Here is a 26,742-nt window from a genome sequence, read left to right on the forward strand (position 1 = left end):
ATTTCTCTCTGAGCAGGGAATTTAAAGGGTTTCTCCACTTTTATGCAAGTAAAGTGTAATTTGTAGATGGGCCCTTAGATTTTCTCTGGTGTCCACACCTCTCCACCGTGGCAGCAGATTATCACTTCTATGCCTGACATCCTCAGCCTAGATCCTTAGTTTTTAACTTTTAGTAAATGGAAAGCCCAAAATGCGTCAAAATATTCGCCTGTCAACTAGTTTGACATTACTAACTCCAGCACTATTTAGTTTAAGACGTGTAAAAAAAACACTATTAAATTTCCTCATGTGCTTTTCCATATATACACTATATATATATATATATATATATATATATATATATATATATATATGTCATATATATTATTTTTACATTTTATTATTTTCTCAAAACAAAAGTGCAAACGTAGGTTAAAAAAAAAAAATGTATAACTTGTAATTCATCTTTATCTTTTTATAGAAAAATGTTTCTTTTTTTTTTCTTTATCAGCTACTACTTTTCTTCCTTTACTCTCAAAAAACTGCTCAAATCTGTCTACAGCTCCGTCTTCACTGAGGTTTCAAATTACAGCTGCCTATAGAAGTCTATGGAAAGGAGTGTGGAAGAATCTATAGGGAGAAAGCGGCAGAAAACATAATGGAAAAAAAATATTGAAGTTTCTAAAGTGTGAATAAATCCAGGATACAAGTCATGTATTGGTCAAAAATAGTGATATTCTTTTGTACACTCGAAACAACTTACGCCAGGTTCATACTAAGGTTTTGGACTTATAGACCAGGAAAACAAAACCTAACTTGGCACAAACAGCACCAGACACCTGTAGGACCCTATTGACTATAATGGGGTATGTTTTCTTTTCATTTGAATAGAAGTAATTTTAAAAGAAAAAAAGATAAATTTTTCTATTAGTAAATATCACAGAACTCCAATGAATCTAAGAGAACTAAGGCACAAGTGTGAAGCTAGCATTTTTCAGAACAGTCATCTGAGAGTGCACTTACATGTAATTTTTATCACACGCTGTCATTTGTGTGTTCATGGGGGATAACTCTTTATGGCTATTGTATGACTTGCATCCTGCATTTTCACCAGTTTCCCCCTCTGCAGGCTCTGTCTAATTTCGTCTTGCTTAGTATATAGAGACTAGCTTCTATGATGTCACCAATACATTGCATACACGGAAATAAGGGATTCTTCCACTCTTGTCACTATGTAGTGCATGTTCAAAGCAGCAACAACATGGAGGGAATTATATAGCAGAACTGAGCAGTGTAGCTGTAAATCCAGCCCCTAAGTGATCTTACTGTCCATCTTGTTTTGACCAAAACAGATTTTTGTAATTTTTCAGAGACATTAGTTTCAGGCGGCAAAAGGTGAATAAGAAGTAACTCATAAGTGGAGAAAGAAGCACATTTCTCTCTTAAGATATAATTACAAAGTTTCTTATATACTGTGTGCAGAATTATTCGGCAGCGAGTATTTTGACCTCATCATCATTTTTATGCAGATTTCCCACCTCTGAGCTGTAGAAACATGAATGCTGATAGGATGAAGCAGATCACGTGATGGGTATTTGTGTAATAAGGGGGTGTGGCCTATGGATACATTGCCTCTTATCAAGGTGTACAGAATTATTAGGCAGCTGGTTCTCTTCAAGCAAAATGGGACAAAAAAGATTTAACTGACTCCGAAAAGGGTTACGCCACCCGCCGGTGGCGCACGTGGATTTGTGGACCCACTGTGCCACGGACCAGGCCTAGCCTGGAGGGGCGTAACTAAGCAGCTACCTTGGAGTTCATTGTAGCCTCTAGTGGTGAGGTCAGGCTTGTGCGGCAGGTAGCTGCCAGCTACCACTCCAAGGTGGTGTCCGGCAGTAGTCAATGACCCCAGGGTTCAGATTAGCTGACACTGATTATGGCTCCATTCAGAGTCCGTAAATACAGTCCAGGATCATTGACACGGAGACTTGGATAGGGGAATGTTCAGATACTGGCCACTCCGGGACCAGGGTATGAGGGTTCAGGCACTGGGCGCTCCGGGACCTGGGGACAAGGGTTCAGACGCTGGCCACTCCGGGACCAGGGTATGAGGGTTCAGGCACTGGGCGCTCCGGGACCTGGGGACAAGGGTTCAGACGCTGGCCACTCCGGGACCAGGGTATGAGGGTTCAGGCACTGGGCGCTCCGGGACCTGGGGACAAGGGTTCAGATGCTGGCCACTCCGGGACCAGGGTATGAGGGTTCAGGCACTGGGCGCTCCGGGACCTGGGGACAAGGGTTCAGACACTGGACGCTCCTGGACCAGGTGATGAGGGTTCAGGCACTGGTCGCTCTGGGACCAGGGGACAAGGGTTTAGGAACTGGCCGCTCTGGGACCAGGTGACGAAGGTTAAGGCACTGGCCGCTCTGGGTCCAGGTGACCAGGGTTCAGGCACTGGCCGCCCCGGCACCAGGTGACGAGGGTACACAGGAAACAAGGAAGCAGGGACACCCCTGGGACTGAGCCGAGGGCTGGAGCGGTGAGTAAACTGGCGTCCCTACAGGGAAGGAGAAGGGGACAACATGCAAGGGCGCCAGCAACGTTACAGTACACCCGCTTTTACGCCCCCTCTTTTTCAAGCTCGTGAGGACTCTCTGCAAAAATGTTGGAGGTCGACACCTCATTACGATCGCCAACGAGTTCTCATCCGGACCATGATCTCTTTTATCCACTATAAGAAAAGTGACACCTCTCTCCATCCTCTCAACTAGGATGCTTCTCTCCTTCAAGCCATCCTCCATATAGTACAAAGTGGGCGTAGTACCAGGAACTGGGCGCTGGAAAGTATTTGTCTGTAAGTTGAGATCAGCTACTGTGGCGCCCCTGCGGGTCCAGTTGCCACAGAGGTTCTGCATCTCACCCAGAGGTGTGGTACCCCACTCTCAGGTAAGGAAGTAGTACTACCCGGGACCCACACACCTACATCCAACACTACACCACTCCAGACCAGCAGGAGGGGCAAGATGCACTTGGTCACTGCTGAGCCCTGTCCCTGGCTGGAAGTGGGGGAACCAAGAGAGAGGGAACCATGTAGTGAGTGTGGGTGGAGGAAGGAGTTTAGGGGAGCACTGAGGGAAGCATATAAAAAGAACGGTGGAAAGATCTAGAAGGAGTTCTGGGAGTTCTGCTCAGGGGAGCAGTTGAATTCAGTTCTGCACAGGAGAGCAGAGGAGTGGGGCCTAGTGAGAAAGGCCCAGGAGGAGAGTGAGGAAAGAAGACAGGATCAGTGAGGAGGACTTCAGAGAGAAAGAGGGGATCTCAGGGGCACGGCGAGTGCAGAGGCCACCCGTGCGCCCGAATTCACGCTGACGTGGAGGGATCAGGCCGCAGTAGGGAACCGGCCCCAGCCTAGTGGAGTACTTTAGGTCTCAGCTAGCAAACCAGAGGCTGCAGCATTTCAGGTGCTGCAGCCACACTCCACACCTAATCGCCGAAAAGGTGGGCATAGAGGACCAAGGGGACTCAGAGGACGTCGCTCAACAAAGCCTGCGGCCACTGGCTTGGGACACTGGGTGTGAGGCGCAGGGCAGGAGGGTGAGAGCCAGCGCAAAGAGACAACCTGGAGAGGCACACAGAACGGGGTCCCGTCCAAGTTCTCCTGAGATACCTGAGAGTCTGCTGGATCACTATCCCGGAGGACACAGGACAACGTGGGTGGTTATATACCAGTAACTGTAACTTGGAGAACTTAAGAACTGTGAGTAAAACCTGAAGACTGCACCCCTCTGTGTCCTCGGCTAATTACTGCGTCACCTGCCCTGCACTACATAGACACAGAAGTACAAGGTGTTCAGCACTCAGAGACACGGCCGAGGTGAGGAGTCTGAGCCCGACCACCACTGAGCAAGACACAGAAGTACAAGGTGTTCAGCACTCAGAGACACGGCCGAGGTGAGGAGGCTGAGCCCGACCACCACTGTGCAAGACACAGAAGTACAAGGTGTTCAGCACTCAGAGACACGGCCGAGGTGAGGAGGCTGAGCCCGACCACCACTGAGCAAGATACAGAAGTACAAGGTGTTCAGCACTCAGAGACACGGCCGAGGTGAGGAGGCTGAGCCCGACCACCACTGTGCAAGATACAGAAGTACAAGGTGTTCAGCACTCAGAGACACGGCCGAGGTGAGGAGGCTGAGCCCGACCACCACTGTGCAAGACACAGAAGTACAAGGTGTTCAGCACTCAGAGACACCGCTGAGGTGAGGAGGCTGAGCCCGACCACCACTGTGCAAGACAGAAGTACAAGGTGTTCAGTGCTCAGAGACACGGACGAGGTGAGGAGGCTGAGCCCGACCACCACTGAGCAAGACACAGAAGTACAAGGTGTTCAGTGCTCAGAGACATGGCCGAGGTGAGGAGGCTGAGCCTGACCACCACTGTGCAAGACACAGAAGTACAAGGTGTTCAGCGCTCAGAGACATGGCCGAGGTGAGGAGGCTGAGCCTGACCACCACTGTGCAAGACACAGAAGTACAAGGTGTTCAGTGCTCAGAGACACGGCCGAGGTGAGGAGGCTGAGCCCGACCACCACTGAGCAAGACACAGAAGTACAAGGTGTTCAGTGCTCAGAGACATGGCCGAGGTGAGGAGGCTGAGCCTGACCACCACTGTGCAAGACACAGAAGTACAAGGTGTTCAGCGCTCAGAGACATGGCCGAGGTGAGGAGGCTGAGCCCGACCACCACTGTGCAAGACACAGAAGTACAAGGTGTTCAGCGCTCAGAGACACGGCCGAGGTGAGGAGGCTGAGCCCGACCACCACTGTGCAAGACACAGAAGTACAAGGTGTTCAGCACTCAGAGACACGGCCGAGGTGAGGAGGCTGAGCCTGACCACCACTGAGCAAGATACAGAAGTACAAGGTGTTCAGCACTCAGAGACACGGCCGAGGTGAGGAGGCTGAGCCCGACCACCACTGAGCAAGACACAGAAGTACAAGGTGTTCAGCGCTCAGAGACACGGCTGATGTGAGGAGGCCGAGCCCGACCACCACTGAGCAAGACACAGAAGTACAAGGTGTTCAGCGCTCAGAGACACCGCTGAGGTGAGGAGGCTGAGCCCGACCACCACTGAGCAAGACACAGAAGTACAAGGTGTTCAGCGCTCAGAGACACTGCCGAGGTGAGGAGGCTGAGCCCGACCACCACTGTGCAAGACACAGAAGTACAAGGTGTTCAGTGCTCAGAGACACGGCCGAGGTGAGGAGGCTGAGCCCGACCACCACTGTGCAAGACACAGAAGTACAAGGTGTTCAGTGCTCAGAGACACGGCCGAGGTGAGGAGGCTGAGCCCGACCACCACTGTGCAAGACACAGAAGTACAAGGTGTTCAGCGCTCAGAGACACGGCCGAGGTGAGGAGGCTGAGCCCGACCACCACTGTGCAAGACACAGAAGTACAAGGTGTTCAGCGCTCAGAGACACGGCCGAGGTGAGGAGGCTGAGCCCGACCACCACTGTGCAAGACACAGAAGTACAAGGTGTTCAGCGCTCAGAGACACGGCCGAGGTGAGGAGGCTGAGCCCGACCACCACTGTGCAAGACACAGAAGTACAAGGTGTTCAGTGCTCAGAGACACGGCCGAGGTGAGGAGGCTGAGTCCGACCACCACTGTGCAAGACACAGAAGTACAAGGTGTTCAGCGCTCAGAGACACCGCTGAGGTGAGGAGGCCGAGCCCGACCTCCACTGAGCAAGACACAGAAGTACAAGGTGTTCAGCGCTCAGAGACACGGCTGATGTGAGGAGGCCGAGCCCGACCACCACTGAGCAAGACACAGAAGTACAAGGTGTTCAGCGCTCAGAGACACCGCTGAGGTGAGGAGGCTGAGCCCGACCACCACTAAACAAGATACAGAAGTACAAGGTGTTCAGTGCTCAGAGACACAGCCGAGGTGAGGAGGCCGAGCCCGACCACCACTGAGCAAGACACAGAAGTACAAGGTGTTCAGCGCTCAGAGACACTGCTGATGTGAGGAGGCCGAGCCCGACCACCACTGAGCAAGACACAGAAGTACAAGGTGTTCAGCGCTCAGAGACACCGCTGAGGTGAGGAGGCTGAGCCCGACCACCACTAAACAAGATACAGAAGTACAAGGTGTTCAGTGCTCAGAGACACAGCCGAGGTGAGGAGGCCGAGCCCGACCACCACTGAGCAAGATACAGAAGTACAAGGTGTTCAGTGCTCAGAGACACGGCCGAGGTGAGGAGGCTGAGCCCGACCACCACTGAGCAAGACACAGAAGTACAAGGTGTTCAGTGCTCAGAGACATGGCCGAGGTGAGGAGGCTGAGCCCGACCACCACTGTGCAAGACACAGAAGTACAAGGAGTTCAGTGCTCAGAGACACGGCCGAGGTGAGGAGGCTGAGCCCGACCACCACTGAGCAAGATACAGAAGTACAAGGTGTTCAGCGCTCAGAGACACGGCCGAGTTGAGGAGACTGAGCCCGACCACCACTGTGCAAGACACAGAAGTACAAGGCGTTCAGCGCTCAGAGACATGGCCGAGGTGAGGAGGCTGAGCCCGACCACCACTGAGCAAGACACAGAAGTACAAGGTGTTCAGCGCTCAGAGACACCGCCGAGGTGAGGAGGCTGAGCCCGACCACCACTGAGCAAGACACAGAAGTACAAGGTGTTCAGTGCTCAGAGACATGGCCGAGGTGAGGAGGCTGAGCCTGACCACCACTGAGCAAGACACAGAAGTACAAGGTGTTCAGCGCTCAGAGACACCGCCGAGGTGAGGAGGCCGAGCCCGACCACCACTGAGCAAGACACAGAAGTACAAGGTGTTCAGTGCTCAGAGACATGGCCGAGGTGAGGAGGCTGAGCCCGACCACAACTGTGCAAGACACAGAAGTACAAGGAGTTCAGTGCTCAGAGACACGGCCGAGGTGAGGAGGCTGAGCCCGACCACCACTGAGCAAGATACAGAAGTACAAGGTGTTCAGCGCTCAGAGACACGGCCGAGTTGAGGAGACTGAGCCCGACCACCACTGTGCAAGACACAGAAGTACAAGGCGTTCAGCGCTCAGAGACAAGGCCAAGGTGAGGAGGCTGAGCCCGACCTCCACTAAACAAGATACAGAAGTACAAGGTGTTCAGCGCTCAGAGACACAGCAGAGGTGAGGAGGCTGAGCCCGACCACCACTGCGCAAGACACAGAAGTACAAGGTGTTCAGCGCTCAGAGACAAGGCCGAGGTGAGGAGGCTGAGCCCGACCACCACTGAGCAAGACACAGAAGTACAAGGTGTTCAGTGCACAGAGACACGGCCGAGGTGAGGAGGCTGAGCCCGACCACCACTGAGCAAGACACAGAAGTGGAAAAGTCAGATTGTTCACAGGTTTTATGGACTGATGAGAAGAGACGACTCTGGATGGAGCAGATGGACAGGCCGGGGCTGGATCAGTACCGGACACAGACCTTTCCCCCAGACACCAGCGAGGTGGAGGTGGCACTGCTATGGGGGATTATTACAGAGGAGCTAGTAATAGTAATACACATAGTAGCATTGAGCACTTTAGTTCTTATTCTCACAGATGAAAGTAAACAACTGAGATGGAAAATTTACATTTCTCATTTAGTTGCCCGATAATCTGCACACAGAGATATTCTCCTACTTGCACTTTTCTTTACTTTCTCATTTCTTTTAGTTTATTAACCCTTTGGATTGAGCGACAGCGCTGGAGATGTTACATAATAAAATTTGTCATCAAACATACAAGTTGCCTAATAATTCTGCACACAGTGTACCGTATTTGTTTGTTCGATTGATTGATGGAACGTATGTGTAAATGGCGGTGCGCATCTATGATATCTACTTGCTGTCAAGGTTTATTTGTCTCTGGCGCATGCTGAGAAAGTTTTGTGCATAAAAAATAACCTAATTCAACTTCTTCAGGTTTTGGCACCAAAATGCAGCAAAACCTGATACCTGCGGTTTTTTTCAGCGTTGTTTCCACTAGTAGTAATGACCGAGCACTAAAATGCTCGGGTGCTCGTTGCTCGGGTCGAGCATATTGGAATACTCGGGTCCTCGACCCGAGCAATGAGCCCAATGAAAGTCTATGGGAAACTCGAGCATTTTTCAGGCGGCTCCCCCCGACAGTCTGCAGAGGGACTAAAAATTGCACAAATCGATGGGAACAGTGCTCAAATGACACGGGAACAGCATGGGGAAGACCCCTGGAAGCATTTCTGACCCCCAGGTCACTGCTGTCAACAACGTTGTCAGAGGTATTACACCACTTTTACGGACTCACAATAAAACATACAAAAACAAAATCAAAATGGATTTTCCTGTGAAATATGTTAAGGAACATCCTTTCCAGGGTAATGACTTGTATATAAGGCAAAATAAATAACCAAAAACAAAAATGCTCCTCCACACCTTCGGCTATGTTCACACGTAGCGTTTTTGATGCGTTTTTGCACTTTCGTATTGCTTTCAACCAAGACAAATGCATTCACCGGGAAATGTCATTTTAACATTTTACATCCTTATCTGGCCATGTGGTGTGTGACACATCATCAGACACATCCTGTTTCACTTATGAAGGAGGGATTCTGAAAGTGACAAAGCCTATTTTTTTTACAGGCGGCCTTCATTATTTTTAAAGGGCCAGCAGTCGGCCCTCACTATTCTTAGAGAGCCATCAGCCAGCTACGCTTTGTTGTTCCCATTACTAAAGAGTGGGTCTCCTATACTGTTATTGTGTATGCAGTGAGTGGCAGGGCTGCCCAAAATTTGGACGCACCCCAATACCCCTTTGAAAATTGGGACGCACCCCAATACCCCTTTCAAGAGACTTAGAGGAGGGCCTCCTGAAAACAATGTTCCCATTATTATGAAGTGGGTCTCCCATACTGTTTGCCTATGCAGTGAATGCAAGGGCTGCCAAAAATTTGGTCCTACTCCAATGCTCTTTGGAAGAGACGTGGAGGTCAGAGGGTCTCCTGAAAGCAATGTACCCATTATTAGGAAGTGGGTCTCCTATAGTGTTGGCCTATGCAGTGAATGCAAGGGCGGCCGGCACTCCAATGCCCCTTGGAAGAGACGTAGAAGGCCTCATGAAAAAATGTTCCAATTATTAGGAAGTGGGTCTCCCATAGTGTTGGCCTATGCAGTGAATGCAAGGGCTGCCAAAAATTGGGAGGCACTCCAATGCCCCTTGGAGAAGACGTGGAGGAGGGTCTCATAAAAACAATGTTCCCATTAGAAAGGAGCGGGTCACCTATACTTGTAATGCCCATGCACAAAATCTATGGGCTGACAAACATTTACCCCTGGGGGGGTATACATGAACATACTGTATAAAAAATTTTTTAAGGGCATCATAAACACCCTTTAAAAAAAATTATATGGCTTTTGCATCACGGACAACGGTCACCCTGGTGATATGGTTGTGGAGGATGAGGATGAGGAGAAGGACGACAAGCGCAAATAGCCAAAATCAGGAAGCATATACCCATGTGTGGGTATGAAGAGGTGCATGGGAATACACCTCCCAAAAAAAGACACTGGATTTGAGTTTATGTTACGCTACTATCATTAGTTGGTGTTGAGAAGTCTGGCCCAATCCAGCACTTGTTCATTTTTATAAGAGTCAGCCAGTCAGCATTTTCAGTTGACAGGCGGATGCGCTTATCAGTTATAATTCCACCAGCGGCACTAAAGACCCGCTCTGATAAAATGCTGGCGGCAGGGCAGGCCAGGACCTCCAAGGCATAGAGAGCCAGTTGATTCCACGTGTCCAGCTTGGATACTCAATAATTATAAGGCACAGAGGAATCCTGGAGGATGTTGGTACGGTCGGCAAGGTACTCCCTCAGCATCTTCCCAAACTTTGCACTCCTTGTGAGATTACCCCGCACCTCAGGGCCTGTGAGATGGGAGGAGCTGAGAAAATTCTCCCAGAACTTTGACAGTGTTCCCCTGCCTCTGCTGGATTGGAGTTGTGTCTCTCTCGCCTATAGTCCATGGTTGTCCAACGAACTGTGACCTCTGCCGCAAGCGTTTTCAGATGGAAATTTTTTTAATAGTTCCGCAACAAGGGCCTTCTGGTACTGCCCCATTTTTGTAGACCTCTCCGCCTCAGGAATAAGAGATATGAAGCTCTCCTTGTAGCGTGGGTCTAGAAGTGTCACCAACCAGTAAATGACTGTCACCCAAAATTTTGAGAACGCGAGGGTCATGGGAAAGGCAGCGTAACAAACTCAGCCATGCGTGCCAGACTGCTAACAGGCAAGACTTCCGAGTCCTTACGAAGAGGACGACTGACCATGCTCTCCTCCTCCTCCTCCTCACTGTCCTCAGGCCATCCACGCTGAACAGACAGTATGACAGTTGTGCAGGTAGTACCATCTATAGAGCATGAAACTAGCTCCTGTTCTTCCTCCTCTTCCTCATTGTCACCCAATCCACGTTGGGATGAGATGAGGCTGGGCTGTGTGTAATCACCCTGTATGGTTCCTTGCTCCATCTGATCGTGCTCTGCCTGCAATGCATCCTCTTTGATTGTGAGCAGGGAGCTTTTCAGAAGCTAGATGTTGACGCTAATTATGGCGTCATCGCCGCTCACCATCTTGGTGGAGTCATCAAAGTTTTGGAGGATGGTACATAGGTCTGACATTCATGTCCACTCTTGAGGTCTTATGTGTGGAGTCTGAACTGAATACCGATGGCCTTGTTGATGCTGGTACTCAACAACAGCCCTCTTCTGCTCACAAATCCTTCCCAACATCTGCAGTGTAGAGTTCCAACGCGTGGGGACATTACACACCAGTCTGTGAGCCGGAAGCTGCAAACGCTGCTGAAACACGGCAAGGGCGATGGAAGCACACAGGCGGCGTACTTTAACAAGCAGATAAGGCAGCTCCGGGTAGGATTTGAGAAACCGCTGAACCACGAGGTCCAGCACATGGGCCAGCCATGGTACATATGTGAGCTCGCCTCGCCTCAGAGCCGCCACCAGGTTCCGGCCATTGTCACGCACGACCATGCCTGGCTATAGGTTCAGCGGTGTCAGCCATAGATCTGCCTGCTTTTTCAGAGCTGTCCACAAGTCTTCAGCATTGTGCGTTTGTCACCTAAGCATATTAGTTTCAGCACAGCCTGTTGCCGCTTGGCCGAGGGAGTATCGAGTACCGAGGGCCATCAGGTTGCAGAATGCTTCCGTCTCCACAAGCCTAAAAGGCAACATTTCAAGCGCAAGCAGTCGCGAAATGTGGGAATTTAGTAGTGTGGCCTGTGGGGCGCTGTCTGCGTATTTGCGCTTGCGTTCCAAGGACTGGGGTATGGACAACTGAACGCTGCGCTGGGACAAGGATGTGGATGTGCTTCCTGATGCTGCTACTTGAGTGTGTGCAATGACAGGTGCAGGGCAGGAGGCATCTTCGCATGCACCATGGACAGGGGATTGGCTTGCATGCACAACAGCGGAAGAAGCAGTGGTGCCACCCACAGAAACTGTTCCTGGACCCCGGGGTTCAGCCTACAAAGTCGGGTGCTTTGCTGCCATGTGCCTGATCATGCTGGTGGTGGTCAGGCTGGTAGTTTTGACACCCCTGCTGATGCTGGCCTGGCAGGTGGTGCAAATGGCCTTTTTGGGGTTATCGGCAGAGTCTTTAAAAAACAACCAGACTCTGGAAGAACTAACAGTTGTACTGGCAACTTCCTTTGTGTTGTTGTTACGGGGAACGGTTGCCTGCCTTCTTTCTGCGCCACCACACTACTTCTTCTTGCCTGTTGGGGTGCTCTGCCTTTCTCTCCCTGTGTGCTGCTGTCCTCGCTCTGCATGTCCTCCTGCCAGGTTGGGTCTGTTACTATATCATCCACCACCTCGTCCTTCCACTTCCGCACCCTGGTCCTCCTCCTGACTTTCTGGCAATTGTGTCTCATCATCGTCCACCTCTTGTGACACTTTCCCACCGTCGCCTTCGTGTGACCGTGGCTGCTCAAATATTTGGGCATCGCTACATGCGATCTCCTCTTGCCCCGCTTCAAGTGGACCGAGCAAGAGGCCCAAATCTATAAATGGAGAAATGAACAGCTTTTCGGAGTGCCCAAGTGTGGGATCAGTTGTCTCCGGACACTCGGCATGGTGGGAGGAAGGAGGATCAGGGTGAGGAATATGCAGTCCAGACTCACGGCTACTGAGACTTGACCGTTTGGAAGACAGGGTGGTGGTGGTGGTGGTGGAAAAGTGACTGGAAGCATTATCCGCTATCCAACCAACAATCTTTTGACACTGCTCTGGGTTCAGTAGTGGTGTGCTGCGGTCCCCTAGGAAATGGGACAGGAAGGTCGGGCGAGAAGATGTGGGTGTTTGTTGTGGCACAATTTCAGCTTGCCCACGCCCTCGGCCTATGCCTGCACCAGTTCCCCGTTTCTTGCCACGCGCCTTGCCCATTTTAAATGGAGGACAATAGCTTCAACGCTCACTACAAATGGCGGAATTTGGAGCAAACTTATATGTGATCCGTGTGACAGACAAACCACAGTTTTAAATAGCTGGCCTTTAGGTAACTATTTTGAACAGCAAACCGGTGTCAAAAACTTCGCTGACACACTGAAAATTTTTTTTAATGGAGGCCAGAAATGGCAGAATTTTCTGAAAACATATGTGATCCGTTTGACGGAGAAACCACAGTTTGAATTACCTGGCCTGTAGGTAACTATTTTGAACAGCGAACTGGTGTCTATAACTTCACTGACACACTGCAACAAAATTTAAATGGAGGCCAGAAATAGCAATATTTTCAGCACAACTATATGTGATCCATGTGACGGACAAACCACAGTTTTAAATAGCTGGATTTCTAGCGCTTTAATATGGAAAGGACCTGGCTGTATTCTGCAGTGCCAACAAGCAAATGGCACAGATAGATGGTGTTCTCTGGATTGCTTTTTAAGAAAATAATGAGGATTAAGATCCAAAAAAAAATGATTTCTTGCTCCTGAGACCTGGGCCTATTTCTAGAAATGTCTAACAGCAGCAGCAGACAGAATTGGAATGAAGCCTCTTGTGCTATATGCACTGCAGTCTGCTATATACACTGCCTGCCTGCCTATATACACTGCCTGCCTGATATCTCTGCAGATGGATTAGTCCTCAGAAGGACTGTTTGTTGAGATGGATATGTGTAATGTACGGTTTTTCTCCCTACACTACCTAATAAACAAGCAAATCTCTCCCTAGCTCAGCAGCACCTCTCCCTACACTGTCTGATTGCGGAGTAGACTGACGAGCACGGCGGCGCCAGGTCTGATATAGACCTGATGACGCTGTGCGGCCAGTCAATCACTGTAATGCCACAACCAACATGGCTGCGGCATTACAGTGAGTGGCAGACAAGCTCTGCATGTTCAATGGCTCTGTAAAGAGCGCCAAACATGCAGGGATGCGACCCGAGCATCCGCCCGAGCATTTCACAAGTACTTGGCGAGCTCCGAGCATCTCGAGTACTGAGATGCTCGGGAGAGTACCGATTACTTGTGAGTATGCTCGCTCATCACTATCCACTAGTCATTGCTTTCAGAGGGTGAAAAACACTGCAAAAACGCTGAAAGAAGTGACATGCTGCATTTTGCAGAAACCAAGGTTTTACACAAAATACTGAGGACAAGAAAAAAACAATGTGTGTGCATGAGATTTCTGAAATCTCATAGACTTAGCTGGTACTGTAAAACGCAGGTTTCTGGTTCCCGACCCGAACTTTATTCTAAAGTCGGGGTAAGGTACCCGACCTGTACCCAAACTTGAACCAGAACCCGAAACCATTGAAAACAATGGGGACCCGAACTTTTGAGCTGGAAAATATTCTCTTGCTCTCTACTTCTCCCGGAACTCCGAACATTGCAAAGGTCTTGCGGGAGAAGTCTGTGTTCCGCGTTTAGCACCGGACACTAACTGTCCAGTACAATCCCTGAACTTTTAAGTTTGGGTTTGGTCATCTCTAGTCAGGTGGAGTGCTGTAAAACCACAACGCTGAACTCCGGAGAAATGGAGCCAGAATCACTATGTCTTCTCGGATAGTTTTAGGTCTGTCACCCACTGACCTCAACGATAAGGGAAAAAAAAGCATTTTCAAGACTGAATTGATGGTGGCATCCCATAAAAATTAATAGGATCTGTCATGGTCTATGTTTCTGTTGTCTGCTGACCTAAGGCTAGGTTTATCCATTTGTTTGTACTGGAGGATTTTGTAAATATTAGTTTCTACAGGAGAATACTCGACTTACAAAGAATAAAATGTATTTGTTGAAATTCTCCAATTCCCATTTATTTGAATGAAGCTTGACTCGCTGGGATTAGCAGATCCCTATGGGGCCTTCATGGTGTATAGAAACTGATCATTTTCTCTACAACATCAATTAGAGCAAATGTCCCAACTGGACAACTTCTTCTCTAAATGAAGACCCACTGGCCTTGTGCTGTAGGTAACGGGATATTATATGGCGCCAGATCAAATGACTGGATGACCAAAAACTCCATCACCGCTCTCTCCTTCTGTGGTTTCATTCTGGGATCCTTGCTTCTGTGTATCTCATATGTGTGACTTCTGCCTCTGAGCCTTCATGTGTCGTAGTCCTACTTCTCTAACCAGTAATTATTCTACTTAGTGCTCCCTTAAAACAAAATTTGCCTTATGACTTTCTCTAGTTTTGGAGTGCCCACTGCAAAAATAGTTTTGCAACTTTTGAGACACCGCACAAAAAAAGTTTACACTTGGCAAGTTCAAGCATCTGAGTCCGCCCCTTGCACACAGGGTGGGATTGCTCGGGCGGCATAATACAAGGCAAACCACTGCCCAGAGAATTGGGCATCTTGCAGCCTGAAAGGTACAGGACAAAGAGTTGTGGGTACAGATGAACAAACCCGAACTGTAAAGTTCTAGTGTCCGGTGCTGAAGTCTGAACACGGATTTCTCCTGGAAAAGAGAGATTTTCCAGCTCCAAAGTTGAGGTCCCCATTGTCGAATCCGACGAACCCGAACTTCCACAGGTCCGCTCATCCATAGTGGTGGGGTAAAGAATCTATGGTTGCCTGCTCTACCACAGTATCCAACTTTGGCATCTTCTTGAAGTTCTGGCACTTACTAGAAATCTGGTCGCCCGGCTGGAAATCTGAGACATGTCCACTGCCCCGTATCTTTGGCGTTCTCACTGTTGTTTCTTAAGTGAGCAACATTTCAAAAGAAGAAATTATTTTTCTTCTTTTTGAAACGTGGCTCACTTAAGAAATGACGCTGCAAACCCCAAACGCTAAATTTTGAAATTAAAGGGGTTGTTCACTACATTTTATTACCCCCTCAATGTATTCTCCTGGGGCCCCTAAGTGGTTTTGTAATTACCTTGCGGCGCAGTTACCGCCTGTGAGTGGCGCTATCGCTGGCTGCTTACAGGCATCACGTGACCCGCGGCTGCAGCCGGCTCTAACATCCGCTGATGTCACATCAAGTTCCGGATGCAGCCGGGGGTCTCGCTTCTGCGTTCCACAGATGGATGCTGGGTTGTGGGCAAAATTACCCCGCACGTCACACCCGGCATCCACCACGCACTCTCCTCCCCATTCATTTGGAAAGTGCGTGGTGGATGCTAGGTGTGACGCAGGGGGTAACCCCACCCGCAGCCCAGCATCCACCACAGGGGTCGCGTCACTGATGTCACGCCTTACTTGACGTGATATCAGTGGCAGGGTCACGTGATGCCTGTGAGCGACCAGTGATAGCGCCGCTCACAGGCAGTAAGAGCAACGCAAGGTAATTACAAAATCCCTCAGGCGCCCCAGGGGAATTCATTGGGGGGGTAATAAAAAGTTGTGAACAACTTCTTTAAGTGCCCCTAATAATTCTGCGCTTTGCCAGCCCAGGCTTCTTACTGACCACAACCCAGTAACCAGTGCCTGAGTAATAAGGTCCTCTATAGATCTCTTTGAGTTCAGCATTTCCTGGTATTGATCCGTCTTGTCTCCTGGCACCATCTACTTGTGTGCTGCCTGCCCTGACCGTCATTTATAGTGAAAGCTCTCCGCCTATCCTGAGCTCATAATGTCTGACTAAATCGGCTTTGGTAACATATAGTGGAGTCTTCTATATAGCAGTCAGTGGTAACGACGACCTGACAATTCCTTGCAGCAAAGTCCGTATGAAAGCTGATGGGTGGAAATCAGGGAATGGACTAGACTTGGTTTGTTAGTTTATCCCACGTTATATCTATTTTCAATAATTAAAGGGGTTGTCCAGGACTTTAACATTGATGACCTATTTTTAGGATAAGTTATCAATGACTGATCAGTGGGGGTGGGACACCCGGCACCCCCTCACCCCCGATAAACTGCTCCCGGTGGCTGGAACTGTTCACTTGCGGAACTGCGCAGCATAAATTTGTTAACGGAATAGTGGTCTCAACCGAGTACTGCATGTCCGCCCAGGGCCAATGTTAGGACTCCAACTTCAATGAAATCCCATCAGTAGCTTGCGATCACATTACATAGGGCAAACGGGGTGATAAACAGAGTCATTTCCTCTGTGTAACCTCTTGGATGCTTCTTCAACTAAGGGGTTAAAACAACCTGTTTTGGCATTTCCTTTGATACCGACCATTGCAGCAAGGCGTAAGCATTAATTAATAGCTGATGGATGCTGAAAAAGAAGCTATCATCAGAAAATGTCTTATTGTTTAATTCAGATTTTCACTTCCCTTCATAATGACCTTTGCACACGCTCATTAGATGCTTCAATTCAAAAGATAGGGTGTACTCATTGCTGTTAATGTACAAGTGCATTTCCTGAAACAACAGGAAGTTAGAGTCTAGAATACCCCAGTGGCCGATGTGAGAATTGCAGGATTTCTATTTTAAATTTTTAAAATAGATCATGATATGAAAAATGAAAAATCATTGACAAATATGTAAAAAAATATATATTGTGACATGCAGAAGTAGTGCTGTTGCTTCAAAAGCACCCAGCAACTATTAGAAGTAACACAAGCACAGGAGACAGGAAGTGTTGTGCCCCATAAGCATCCAGCAAATAGAGGGGTTAACATAGTCACAGGAGACAGGGAGTGTTTAGCAGAGCCTCAGGGGGATTGTGGGGAAGTTGTTTACTGTCTGGCTGGAGCTGAAGGGAAAGGTGGTGTGTGATCTGTATCTCACAGAAGGCAAGGGAACAGAATTCAGGTCAGAAGGGAAGCTAAACACAGGTCAGATAGACTCCCTGAGCTAACAGTGTGGAGTATTATCAGGCAGAAAGATAAGGACTGGAAGGAATTGTGTCATAGGGATCTTCTCTCTCATCAACCTTCCCGCCCTCCATTTCCATGCAGGATAAAGAATGCTGTGTACTATGGAGTCCTTGTGAAGGAAAAGCCTGTGGTGGTGTATGCATAGAAGTGTGGTGCTTAGAGATCTAATCTGTGCTGAACTGTGCTACTGTAGAGACAGTAATATTGTGCCTTGTGAAGAAACTACTGTATTGTTACTGGAGCTGGTTGCTCAAGAAACTCAGACTGTACTGGAATGAAGATTGTTGCTGTAATGTCCCTAAATTGCACTGGCCATACTTCAGATTAAAATCCACTGTTAAACTGTTGAAAAAGACTCTTGTCAGATGTGTCTGTTCAGCAACTGAATCTATCGTGTGCCTGAGAGAAGCTGCAGCCTATGGTCGCCCTGAGTAACTGTTCCCCCAGGATTCCAAAGAATTAATTAAACCTGTCTCGCCCTATCTGAACCTAGCGTTGTGCGTGTAACAATATTAAATGCAAAAATCTGATTAGAACTTTATGTTGTTTTCCGAAAATAGTTTCCTAAGAAATATATGTTTGCATACACCGAAACGTACGTCGGGGCTTCTCTTTCGGGTTTGGCACCACAGTCGTGTACAGGTACTTTCTCTTATACTGCTCTCATTTTCTATTGGTCTTTGCGCACATTGATTCTGTGACAGTACATGTGAAAGTAATGCTATGATAGATATTGATTAATGTTAGTATACTTAATCTATACAATATTTGATATTGTCACAGATGGCAATACAAATACTATCATTGAGCAGTTTAAATGACACTGTTAATATTACCAGTTAGTGTTTTTTTATATGTAGGGTTGTGGTGCCACCTAGTGGTTTCCCACTTTTTCAACAGGTTTTTAATTAATGTGTGACTTTCTAAACTTTCTAATAAAGATTTGATACTTTGTTCATAAATGTGGATCTCCAGTACACTTTTTTTTATATATGATTTATGTTGCTTTGTGTATTGAACTCCTTATTTGGCCCATATGGAATATTTATTCTATCACACCCACCTGTGGGTCTTTTGTTAGTTGTGATGTGCCTGAGGACACATTTGCTAATCATTGCTGCTAATGTACAAGTGCATTTCCTGAAACAACAGGAAGTTAGAGTCTAGAATAGCCCCAGTGGCCGGTGTGAGAATTGTAGGATTTCCATGTTTAATTTTTAAAAACAGATCATAATATGAAAAATAAAAAATGATTGACACAAGTATGTAAAAAAATATATTAAATGCAAAAATCTGATTAGAACTTTAGGTTGTTTTCTGATAATAGTTTCCTAAGAAGTACATGTTTGCTAAGCGCTTGCAGAAAGCAAGCAAATTATAAAGGCCGTTAATATCTGATCAGTGGAGTGTTTTGGATCAGATGAATGAAGAAGCCGATAATGAATAAAGGACCTTCATCAGGGACCTTGTCTTCTTCATTGTTTGCCATAGGAAGCACAGTGCCGTACATCTACTAGTGGCTGCAACTGGTATTGCAGCCCACAGGAAATCAGTCCCATTCAAATGAATGGGGATAATCAGGTACAGGCACAACCTAATATATGGCCTTTTAAGCAATAATAGGCCCCTTCATATGGATGATTAGAGAAAGAACCGGGAGTCAAAACCATAAGAACAGATCGTTATTATAGGAGTTTTGGAAAACCCCTTTAAGAGTTCCGGTTGATTAGTAGATGATTTTTAGCCTCCAAGGTAGAATAGGGAGAATTTTTCATTCATCCTTGGCTGATGTGACCTGTGTAATAAGTTGTCAGGTGGCCGGCAACATGGAGGCTGCTGCATTGACACACGCGTGCAAGCAGCGCGGCGAAGAGCGTTGACAGATTGCCATTTAACCATCAAACAAAAAGCAAGTGTTCCCGGCCCCAGCCGGCGGTATGACAAGGTTAACATTTCACGTGATGGAATGTAGTGTATTATTTCCCGTTGTAAGGGACCCGTGACTCCAAACACTTCACCTCCATGATGAACGGCGTGGTGTGAATTCTCCGTAGCCCCTTAAAAAACATAAGGAACCTCAACCTCGAAGTTGACGGGAAACACAATACTCAGCTACAGAAAACCTTTTTATTTTTATAACGAAACGTTGCTTCGTTATTTTTCCCTCCCTGCCATCTGCTCTAATTATCGCTAATGTTTCGGCCACCATCTTCTTACAACAATGAAAATAATTACGTCCTGGAGGGCAGAAAGGAAAGATACAGGGATAAACAAAAGTTAATTACATTTTGCTCTCAGGGAAACAAGCAACTTTCCTAATAAAGAAGCAATTAGGTAGGTAGTGGCATCACTTATAGCTACGAAAAATCAGATTTCTGTTCCTTTTTTTTACATCGAATCTCTGGATATTTACCATAAGGTAATACAGTGTTATGTAAATGAGCAAAGAAATAACCGGATACATTATCTAACATGACGGCTAATCGCTTTGTGATGGTTCAAATATTACTATTTCACCTGCATTTTGTGGAAAGTTGTATATTAATACATTATAAAAAAGCGGTACTGCCCCCTATATGCAGGAATTAACTACAATAATACTGCTCCCTATGTACAAGAATATAACTCTATAATATTGCCCCTATGTACAAGAATATAACTACTATAATACTGCACCTATGTACAAGAATATAACTCTATAATACTGCCCCTATGTACAAGAATATAACTACTATAATACTGCTCCTATGTACAAGAATATAACTACTATAATACTGCTCCTATGTACAAGAATATAACTACTTTAATACTGCTCCCTATGTACAAGAATATAACTACTATAATACTGCTCCCTATGTACAAGAATATAACTACTATAATACTGTCCCTATGTACAAGAATATAACTACTATAATACTGCCCCCTATGTACAAGAATATAACTACTATAACACTGCCCCCTATGTACAAGAATATAACTACTATAATACTGCTCCTATGTACAAGAATATAACTACTATAATACTGCCCCTATGTACAAGAATATAACTACTATAATACTGCTCCCTATGTACAAGAATATAACTACTATAATACTGCTCCTATGTACAAGAATATAACTACTATGATACTGCCCCAATGTACAAGAATATAACTACTATAATACTGCCGCTATGTACAAGAATATAACTACTATAATACTGCCCCAATGTACAAGAATATAACTACTATAATACTGCCGCTATGTACAAGAATATAACTACTATAATACTGCCCCAATGTACAAGAATATAACTACTATAATACTGCCGCTATGTACAAGAATATAACTACTATAATACTACACCTATGTACAAGAATATAACTACTATAATACTGCCCCTATGTATAAGAATATAACTACTATAATACTGCTCCTATGTACAAGAATATAACTACTATAATACTGCCCCCTATGTACAATAATATAACTACTATAATACTAAACCCTATGTACAAGAATATAACTACTATAATACTACCCCTATGTACAAGAATATAACTACTATAATACTGCTCCTATGTACAACAATATAACTACTATAATACTGCCCCCTATGTACAATAATATAACTACTATAATACTGCACCCTATGTACAAGAATACAACTACTGTAATACTGCCCCTATGTACAAGAATATAACTACTATAATACTGCCCCTATGTACAAGAATATAACTACTGTAATACTGCCCCTTTGTACAAGAATATAACTACTATAATACTGCTCCTATGTACAAGAATATAACTACTATAATACTGCCCCTATGTACAAGAATTTAACTACTATAATACTACCCCCTATGTACAAGAATATAACAACTATAATACTGCCCTCAATGTACAAGAATATAACTACTATAATACTGCTCTTATGTACAAGAACATAACTACTGTAATACTGCTCCTATGTACAAGAATATAACTACTGTAATACTGCCCCTATGTACAAGAATATAACAACTATAATACTGCCCTCTATGTACAAGAATATAACTACTATACTACTGCTCCTATGTACAGGAATATAACTACTATAATACTGCTCCTATGTACAAGAATATAACTACTATAATACTGCTCCTATGTACAAGAATATAACTACTATAATACTGCTCCCTATGTACAAGAATATAACTACTATAATACTGCCCCTATGTAAAAGAATGTTACTACTATAATACTGCCTCCTATGTACAAGAATATAACTACTATAATACTACACCTATGTACAAGAATATAACTACTATGATACTGCCCCTATGTACAAGAATATAACTACTATAATACTGCCCCTATGTACAAGAATATAACTACTATAATACTGCTCCTATGTACAAGAATATAACTACTATAATACTGCCCCCTATGTACAATAATATAACTACTATAATACTGCACCCTATGTACAGGAATATAACTACTATAATACTACCCCTATGTACAAGAATATAACTACTATAATACTGCCCCCTATGTACAAGAATATAACTACTATAATACTGCCCCCTATGTACAAGAATATAACTACTATAATACTGCCCCTATGTACAAGAATATAACTACTATAATACTGCCCCTATGTACAAGAATATAACTGCTATAATACTGCTCCGTATGTACTAGAATATAACTACGATAATACTGCCCCTATGTTCAAGAATATAACTACTATAATACTGCTCCTATGTACAAAAATATAACTACTATAATACTGCTCCTATGGACAACAATATAACTACTATAATACTGCTGCTATGTACAAGAATATGACTACTATAATACTGCTCCTATGGACAACAATATAACTACTATAATACTGCTCCTATGTACAAGAATATAATTACTATAATACTGCCCCCTATGTGCAAGAATATAACTACTATAATACTGCCCCCTATGAACAGAATATAACTACTATAATACTGCCCCCTATGTACAAGAATATATCTACTATAATACTGCCCCTATGTACAAGAATATAACTATTGTAATACTGCCTCCTATGTACAAGAATATAACTACTATAATACTGCTCCTATGTACAGGAATATAACTACTATAATACTGCTCCTATGTACAAGAATATAACTACTATAATACTGCTCCTATGTACAAGAATATAACTACTATAGTACTGCCCCCTATGTATAAGAATATAACTACTATAATACTGCCCCTATGTACAATAATATAACTACTATAACACTGCCCCCTATGTACAGGAATATAACTACTATAATACTACCCCCTATGTACAAGAATATAACTACTATAATACTGCTCCTATGTACAAGAATATAACTACTATAGTACTGCCCCCTATGTATAAGAATATAACTACTATAATACTGCTCCCTATGTACAAGAATATAACTACTATAAAACTGTCCCCTATGCACAAGAATATAACTACTATAATACTGCCCCCTATGTACAAAAATATAACTACTATAATACTGCCCCTATGTACAAGAATATAACTACTATAATACTGCTCCTATATACAAGAATATAACTACTATAATACTGCTCCTATGTGCAAGAATATAACTACTATAATACTGCTCCTATGTACAAGAATATAACTACTATAGTACTGCCCCCTATGTATAAGAATATAACTACTATAATACTGCCCCTATGTACAATAATATTACTACTATAACACTGCCCCCTATGTACAGGAATATAACTACTATAATACTACCCCCTATGTACAAGAATATAACTACTATAATACTGCCCCTATGTACAAGAATATAACTACTATAATACTGCTCCTATGTACAAGAATATAACTACTATAATACTGCTCCTATGTACAAGAATATAACTACTATAATACTGCTCCTATGTACTAGAATATAGCTACTATAATACTGCCCCTATGTACAAGAATATAACTACTATAATACTGCCCCTATGTACAAGAATATAACTGCTATAATACTGCTCCCTATGTACTAGAATATAACTACGATAATACTGCCCCTATGTTCAAGAATATAACTACTATAATACTGCTCCTATGTACAAAAATATAACTACTATAATACTGCTCCTATGGACAACAATATAACTACTATAATACTGCTGCTATGTACAAGAATATGACTACTATAATACTGCTCCTATGGACAACAATATAACTACTATAATACTGCTCCTATGTACAAGAATATAACTACTATAATACTGCCCCCTATGAACAGAATATAACTACTATAATACTGCCCCCTATGAACAGAATATAACTACTATAATACTGCCCCCTATGTACAAGAATATATCTACTATAATACTGCCCCTATGTACAAGAATATAACTATTGTAATACTGCCTCCTATGTACAAGAATATAACTACTATAATACTGCTGCTATGTACAAGAATATGACTACTATAATACTGCTCCTATGGACAACAATATAACTACTATAATACTGCTCCTATGTACAAGAATATAACTACTATAATACTGCCCCCTATGTGCAAGAATATAACTACTATAATACTGCCCCCTATGAACAGAATATAACTACTATAATACTGCCCCCTATGTACAAGAATATATCTACTATAATACTGCCCCTATGTACAAGAATATAACTATTGTAATACTGCCTCCTATGTACAAGAATATAACTACTATAATACTGCTCCTATGTACAGGAATATAACTACTATAATACTGCTCCTATGTACAAGAATATAACTACTATAACACTGTCCCCTATGCACAAGAATATAAATACTATAATACTGCCCCTATGTACAAGAATATAACTACTATAATACTGTCCCCTATGTACAAGAATATAACTACTATAATACTGCCCCATATGTACAAGAATATAACTACTATAATACTGCCCCTATGTACAAGAATAGAACTACTATAATACTGTCCTATGTACAAGAATATAACTACTATAATACTGCTCCTATGTACAAGAATATAACTACTATACTACCCCCTATGTACAAGAATATAACTACTATAATACTGCTCCTATACACAAGAATATAACTACTATAATACTGCTCCCTATGTACAAGAATATAACTACTATAATACTGCCCCCTATGTACAAGAATATAACTACTATAATACTGCCCCCTATGTACAGGGATATAACTACTATAATCCTGCTCCCTATGTACTAGAATATTACTACTATAATACTACCCCCTATGTACTAGAATATAACTACTATAATACTGCTCCTATGTACAAGAATATAACTACTATAATACTGCCCCTATGTACAAAAATATAACTACTATAATACTGCTCCTATGTAAAAGAATATAACTACTATAATACTGCTCCCTATGTACTAGAATTTAACTACTATAATACTGCCCCTATGTACAAGAATATAGCTACTATAATACTGCCCCCTATGTAGAAGAATATAATACTATAATACTGCTCCCTATGTACTAGAATATAACTACTATAATACTGCTCCTATGTACAAGAATAAAACTACTATAATACTGCTCCCTATGTACTAGAATATAACTACTATAATACTGCTCCTGTGTACAAGAATATAACTACTATAATACTGCCCCTATGCACAAGAATATAACTACTATAATACTGCTCCCTATGTACTAGAATATAACTACTATAATACTGCTCCTATGTACAAGAATATAACTACTATAATACTGCCCCTATGTACAAGAATATAACTACTATAATACTGCTCCTGTGTACAAGAATATAACTACTATAATACTGCTCCTATGTACAAGAATATAACTACTATAATACTGCTCCTGTGTACAAGAATATAACTACTATAATACTGCCCCTATGTACAAGAATATAACTACTATAATACTGCCCCTATGCACAAGAATATAACTACTATAATACTACCCCTATGTACAAGAATATAACTACTATAATACTGCCCCTATGTACAAGAATATAACTACTATAATACTGTCCCCTATGTACTAGAATATAACTACTATAATACTGCTCCTATGTACAAGAATATAACTACTATAATACTGCCCCCTATGTACAAGAATATAACTACTATAATACTGCTCCTATGTACAAGAATATAACTTCTATAATACTGCCCCTATGTACAAGAATATAACTACTATAATACTGCTCCTATGTACAAGAATATAACTTCTATAATACTGCCCCTATGTACAAGAATATAACTACTATAATACTGCTCCTATGTACAAGAATATAACTACTATAATACTGCTCCTATGTACAAGAATATAACTACTATAATACTGCCCCTATGTACAAAAATATAACTACTATAATACTGCTCCTATGTAAAAGAATATAACTACTATAATACTGCTCCCTATGTACTAGAATTTAACTACTATAATACTGCCCCTATGTACAAGAATATAGCTACTATAATACTGCCCCCTATGTAGAAGAATATAATACTATAATACTGCTCCCTATGTACTAGAATATAACTACTATAATACTGCTCCTATGTACAAGAATAAAACTACTATAATACTGCTCCCTATGTACTAGAATATAACTACTATAATACTGCTCCTGTGTACAAGAATATAACTACTATAATACTGCCCCTATGCACAAGAATATAACTACTATAATACTGCTCCCTATGTACTAGAATATAACTACTATAATACTGCTCCTATGTACAAGAATATAACTACTATAATACTGCCCCTATGTACAAGAATATAACTACTATAATACTGCTCCTGTGTACAAGAATATAACTACTATAATACTGCTCCTATGTACAAGAATATAACTACTATAATACTGCCCCTATGTACAAGAATATAACTACTATAATACTGCTCCTGTGTACAAGAATATAACTACTATAATACTGCCCCTATGTACAAGAATATAACTACTATAATACTGCCCCTATGCACAAGAATATAACTACTATAATACTACCCCTATGTACAAGAATATAACTACTATAATACTGCCCCTATGTACAAGAATATAACTACTATAATACTGTCCCCTATGTACTAGAATATAACTACTATAATACTGCTCCTATGTACAAGAATATAACTACTATAATACTGCCCCCTATGTACAAGAATATAACTTCTATAATACTGCCCCTATGTACAAGAATATAACTACTATAATACTGCTCCTATGTACAAGAATATAACTTCTATAATACTGCCCCTATGTACAAGAATATAACTACTATAATACTGCTCCTATGTACAAGAATATAACTACTATAATACTGCTCCTATGTACAAGAATATAACTACTATAATACTGCTCCTATGTACAAGAATATAGCTACTATAATACTGCTCCTATGTACAAGAATATAACTACTATAATACTGCTCCTATGTACAAGAATATAACTACTATAATACTGCTCCCT

At 43.5% G+C, this 26,742-nt stretch overlaps 1 protein-coding gene across 3 annotated transcripts in view; it reads right to left on the reverse strand.

The window, feature by feature from the left end:
- PKHD1 (PKHD1 ciliary IPT domain containing fibrocystin/polyductin) overlaps window positions 1-26,742 on the reverse strand; it is a 1,008,258-nt gene that overhangs the window by 662,075 nt on the left and 319,441 nt on the right. The gene's annotated exons all lie outside the window — the stretch shown is intronic.

This window comes from Phyllobates terribilis, unplaced genomic scaffold (genome assembly GCF_046119375.1).
Source record: "Phyllobates terribilis strain yellow unplaced genomic scaffold, ASM4611937v1 Scaffold_3__8_contigs__length_932513732, whole genome shotgun sequence".
Taxonomy (NCBI): Eukaryota; Metazoa; Chordata; class Amphibia; order Anura; family Dendrobatidae; genus Phyllobates; species Phyllobates terribilis.